This window comes from Poromitra crassiceps (genome assembly GCF_964638095.1).
Source record: "Poromitra crassiceps genome assembly, contig: HAP1_SCAFFOLD_365, whole genome shotgun sequence".
Classification (NCBI taxonomy): Eukaryota; Metazoa; Chordata; class Actinopteri; order Beryciformes; family Melamphaidae; genus Poromitra; species Poromitra crassiceps.
In genome coordinates, this window is record NW_028152039.1 from 153312 (window position 1) to 159782 (window position 6471).

Below are 6471 nucleotides of genomic sequence, written 5' to 3' on the forward strand. Positions count from 1 at the left end.
AGGAATAATTTTCTCCTTCATGACCGGGATTAGAACTTGTGATCTTCCGTAGATGAGACCAAGTTCTTACCGCTATGCCATTGCACTGCTTCTGAGTAAAAAAGTTTTTTTGAATATATGAAGATAAAGAAAAAAGAGAAAGGAAGAAAGAGAAACTTATGTACACCTACATATGCATTGTTATCAAAGGTCCCCATGCCACAACCCTAGTTAAGACGCCCGCCGTAGGCGGGCGTCAGCAAAAGGACTGCAGTCAGTCCCCCAAGTCTCCATAATGGTTCCCATGAGCATGTCAGTGCAAATCCCGTACCTATGGGTTTGTGTATTAATTAATCTAAAAGAATAAAAAAGATAATATATCTGAAACTCCGGAGTCAAGCCCCCCCTCCCAGAAAAGGTCCCAAACAATGTTTACCAGTACAGAATATTTATTCTTTTTTATATATCTCCTAAACGGAGCACACTTTTATAAAAAAATACTAAAACAAGGGAAAAGGGGATAAGGATGTGTATAACAAAAATCCCAAGTGGGCACTCTGTATAAGAAAATCCCAATTGGGCACGTCTATAAGGACACTTTTATATAAGCGTCGAGGTGATATTGTCCTGCTGCTTATTGTTGTTGTCCTTCAAAAATAGCGTTAAAATCAATTTGTGGAGGGGGAGTGGCAGGCTGAGCTCTGAGTTGTTCCAGCCTATTGAAGGCTGATAAGGCCGCTCGGGCCACGCCATCCTTGTAGCGTTTGGTTAGCCTTTTTAAGGCAACCTGTTTGGCCTCCGGCCATCTGTTGTTATCCCCCCTCAGGATACTTTCCTCCAAGGCCCTGAGTGTTCTCAGGGCCAGAGCATCCTCTTTTCCCTCTTTTATTCTAGACTGAATGTTCTGTCTCTCCATTTGCACGTATCTGGTCAAGAGTTTAACCAGCCGCGCAAACGGGGTCTGGGGTAATGGTACCCCTGCTGGTTGGGACATCCTAAGATGAGGGACAAGAAGCCGGAGTTAGACCCCAAGGTCAATCAAATAGTAATAAAAATAATAATAATAATAATAATAATAACAACAACAGCCTCTGACACCCAATGTGACAGAGCATACACCGACACACCCAAAAAGGCCAAAACAGAAAGGTCAGAGGTCAGAAGCCCGTGTCATAAAAAGAATGACTAAATGCATGTCAGAAAGTGTTGATTCCAACTGTAAATATGAAAGAAAGAGAGGAAGAGAGAAGCGAGGAATGAGACCGCACCCAGGCCACAAAAGACTCACAGTGAGACCCCATAAACCAACCCTATACTATTGTGTTAAGCTAAACTAATCCACAATGTCACCCTCAGGTTATTGTCTCAAACATATACTGTCTAATGTGTCTAAGATTTTAGAGCAGGTTCCTCAGTTGTGATACTGGCGTGTTTTCATTGTCTGTTTCTGCCTTTAAATCACAAGACAGACTCAAACACACCAGGCCCATCAAGTTGATCAAACAAGATGGCCTGCCCCATGCCCAAATAATGCTTCTAAAAGGTCAGCCTAAGCCCTATTAAGGTGCTCAGAGGTCATGAGCAAGTATGTAGATCATGAGACTAAACATCTAATAGTGTATATATAAAAAGAGCTATCTGCTCCCATTACAAACCAGGCAGTGTGAAAGAAAAATGTCTCCCAGTATAGGCCTTCAAAAGCCTGACTGCCAGCACTGACAACCTTACAGTATTGAGTGTAACCAAGACACTGAAAGGAGAAGTTGAAATTATGTAATGTGACATTCTATCCCATACGAGACAGTCCCAGACTAGTCCGGGTCTTATTCTTTCGGAAGAGAGTGCAAGTTGACATTGTAACTCAGTGTTGTCATGTGCTAGGCCCAAAGCCGGCCCATGCACTTGGATCACAAAGCCACAATATCATGGTAACATATATATTTCCTTTTGTGGAATGATTTCATACAGAAGTGAGTAAGCAGCAGGAAGCCAGGTGTGCTTCCTGCTTGATTATATGTTACATAATCCTAAAGAAAAATGTGTCCCAGTGTAGGCCCACAAAAGCCTGACTGTCAGTACTGGAAACATTATGATATTGAGTGAAACCAAGGCATTAAAAGGAGAAATTGAAAGTATGTGATGTGACACTCTGTCCCACATGAAGCAGTCCCAAACTACTTTGGGTCTTATTCTCCCGAAGAGAGTGTAAATTGACATTGTAACTCAGTGTTGTCATGTGCTGGGCCCAAAGCTGGTCCATGCACCTGGATCACAAAGCCACAATATCCTAGTAACATATAGAGTGCCCCAAAAGAAGATGCATCTGGTTGTTATGTAAAAGCAGAGGGTTTTACCTGCAAGTAATGAAAAGATGGTGTCTTATTTTTTAATGTTTTTTCCTTGTGGAGTGGTTCCACACAGGAGTGAGTAAGCAGCAGGAAGCCAGGTGTGCTTCCTGCTTGGTTATATGTCACATGATCCAACGGTTATCCCCGCCCCCAAATCCCCCCCGAAAAGATAAAAAAGGTTAAAATTGTGTTATTTTCTCCTTATGCACACCACATGTTTCCCTCCCCACTAAGTGGGATTGGATCCAAATAGTGTCAAACCAGTATGTGTTGAAATTAGACTTTTTATAAATGAGAAAAATCTAAAATGTAATTTGTTCTTCATTCAGTGGTCACAGCCCGGGAGCGAACCCGGCTTTCCCACATGTCAGACCATGGTTTAACCATTGAGCTATACTCAATGGGAGGAGACAGGGTTCAGGGGAAGCATTAGAATGAAAAAAGAAATGTTATATCTAAAAAAATAAATGAAAACATCAGATCAAAACCCCCCGCTCTAAGTGTATCAAATGCATCAAAGGGTTTCAAGAGTACACATGTTGATTCTAAGAGGTTATACAACTTAGCCCGATACAGTGTCAAAGGTTGCTCAAATGGAGATATTGAATTACAGAGATTTACACAATTTTACCAGGATTTTGGGGGGAAGTCATAGAATCTACTTTGTTGCACCCTTCACAGAGGCTCTCTATGGGAGGTTGGTAGCCCAGTAGCTCTGTTTATGCATCTGAGAAAGCGTCTAATAACGCATCTCTGATACACTCCAGAGGCCACCGTGACTCTACATTCTCCCATTCAAGACTCCGCAGAAGCTTTTCAGGGGGATAGTCAATTGATGCCATATGTTGTGGTAAAAATAGACTATAAAATTACACAATTTTGCCAGGATTTGGGGGGAGTTATAAAATTAGAAGCAAGCCCAATCGTATCACTTCTCACAGATGATCTCTAGGGGAGGTCGATAGCCTGGCTGGTCTGTTTATGCATCTGAGAAAGCGTCTAATAACGCATCTCTGATGCAATCCAGAGGCTACCAAGATGCTACATTCTCCCATTTAAGACTCCGCAGAAGCTTTTCAGGGGGATAGTCAAATTGATGCCATATGTTGTGGTAAAAATAGACTATAAAAATTACACAATTTTGCCAGAATTTGGGGGGAATTATAGAATTAGAAGCAAGCCCAATCATATCACTTCTCACAGATGATCTCTAGGGGAGGTCGATAGCCTGGCTGGTCTGTTTATGCATCTGACAAAGCGTCCAATAACGCATCTCTGATACAATCCAGAGGCTACCAAGATGCTACATTCTCCCATTTAAGACTCTGCAGAAGCTTTTCAGGGGATCGTCAAATTAATGTCATGTGTTGTGGTGAAAATGGGCTGTTGTAGTGTTTGAAGCTAATCTTCAAAAGAAGACTTTGGTTTTCTTTTAAGACCGCCATAAACCAAAAGGCGGTCAGCCCATCTGCGTGCTGTTCCGAGTGGAACCCAGATAGGCCGAAATGCTTACCCCTTTTCAACCCGGAAATGGCTACCAAAAGGTCTTTCCACCAAATCCTAAAGTTGACCGTCCGAAGGATGCATAATCATTTCCCCCTCGTCAGAGGGCGAAAATGATCATGCAATCCAAACAACGGGAGAGAGAACTCACAGGAACCAGGAACCAGGAACCGGAACTCGCCAACCAGGAGACTGAGAAATGTCTATGTAGACGGGTTTATAAGAACCTCATGGAGAGATGTTGGAGGGAAAACAATCTAATTTTGGTGCCAAAAATATTAATTATAATAGTTTTGTAATTCTGATAATCTCAAGTCTTAGTTTCAAAGCTGGGTTAGTCCTCGTAAGAGGCCTCCATTTACAGTCTCTGAAACCAGACTACGAAAAAACCAGAGGCTAAAATCAGCCTTTTCTGCCAAAATATTAAAACTTGGTATTTCTGGACCCTTCAAGTCTAAGTTTCAAACCTGGGTTAGGCCTCGTAAGAGGCCTCCAGTTACAGTCTCTGAAACCAGACTCAAAAAAGACCAGAGGCTAAAATCAGCCTTTTTTACCAAAAATAAAAAAAAAAAAAAAAAAAAAAAAAAAAAAAAAAAAAAAAAAAAAAAAAAAAAAAAATTTAAATTTAAAATAATAATAAAATAATTATGGTATATGAGTTGCAGCTGAAGCTTACCTCGTCAGAGGTCAAGCATTCAGCCACAAGCCAAACCATAAAGCCAACAAGGGCTTTTGATTAGACAAGAGCGTCTCCCAAGTAAGACTTACCACGAATGGCAATTTGTCCTATTCTTGACAGCAAGCGGATCATCCGAGGGTCAAGCCCTAGAGTCCTATCACACTTGATGCTGAGACTGAGTTTTGAAAGGATTTTGTGGCGGAGTCATCCCAACAAGTAACAGTATGACTACCGGTGATGTTATGTAACAGAATGAACATACCATATTATCTGTGAATCGGAAGCTACTCCAAACGGAGATTCCAAATATGTAATTCAAAACTTTGGCAGAAAAATTTAAACCAAGTTATTTAACTATATAAGACCTACTTCTATGATCCCAGGTGCATGCTGGGTCATGTATGCAGATTTGAAAGAAAGATTCACACCCCTTTATGCAAATTACTCTCTGCTGCGCCCTGTAGGTTGTGGGGAAACCCACACATGCCCCAGAAATTGGCAGCTGAGTCATTTGTAAAAATAATAACTAAATAAATCCTTTTTCACATGAAATAGTCTTTCTTGATTAAGAAATTCAAGAATTATAAATTACATATTATGAATGTGTATACATTGTCATCCTCCCTGGGCTGGATTCGAACCCACAATCTCCGGTTGACGAGACCGCGTCCCTACCTCTAGTCCATAGAGGTGTATAGAAAAACCTATTGGTTTCTCTGTTTTATACCAACCCCTTGAGTCTTTATTTTATTTAATGTCTGGTGTCACCTGTCTGGATATTAACTTGGGAAAACGATAAGCCTCAAAGTATCTTGTTATGGTTCCCACTCAGTGGAAAGACACAATTTTGTTATCATTGGCTTATATTTTTCTCCCAAGTTTTATTTATTTATTTATTATGTTATATTATACATGAAATAGTCAGGAAAATGACAGTCGTATGACAAAGTGGTATAACATTCACATTTAAATTTTAATTGTGTACAAAATTCCAATGATACAGTGACACCAACAAAATGTTTTAATAATCTTAATATGCAGCCCACCAATGGCATATTTGCAGAAATAGTAGTAGGATTTGTGGTATAACATAGAGTAACATAAGATAGAATCAATTAAAATAAACTCCTCCCAAATGTTTGGGGAAAAAAAAGGGATAAATTGAAATAAAATAGAATAAAATAAATCAAACAGATCAAATAAGTCTCACGGTCTATACACTCTGGGACCTGAGCTGAATAAAATGAGAAAACTTTAGTCTAAATATGAACAATCAGTAAAATCTACCTAGATACACCCAGGGCAGGTAAGGAATAAAAAGGGGAAAAGAAAAACTTGTCAAGTTTTGCTCCCCCTTCAGGGTTTGAACTTACTATATCCCGGTTATGAGATCAATATTTTACCCCTGTTCCACCGGACCATGTCTAAAAGACATTCAAAAAGGAGGGGATTTGTACAATTGTAACAAGACCTCCAAAATATGCATTTTGCCCCTGCTACATCGAGCCACTCTCAAGAGGGGCCACCTAAAGAGCTTAAATCTGGTGTCGGCCTAATATCACACCGGGGTCCTACAGGTCTGTAGGCCAAAAGATAATATCAATAAGAAGTAGAAAAAGTAGAATTAAATAAAATATAAGTAATAATAATAATAGTAGTAGTAATAATAATAATAATAGTAATAATAATTGTAATAATATCAATAATGACACTTTGAATGAGAAGGCTAAATTAGGACGCAGTTAACCTGGTGCCTGCTCTGGGATACGAACCTGCTATCCCTTGTTTGTGAGACCAATATTTTACCCCTGCTCCATCGAGCCACTCTTAAGAGGGGCCACATAAAGAGCTTAAATCTGGTGTGGGCCTAATATCACGCCGGGGTACTACAGGTCTGTAGGCCAAAAGACAATAAAAAGTAGAAATAGAAATGGAATTAAAATAGAATGTAAGTAATAATAA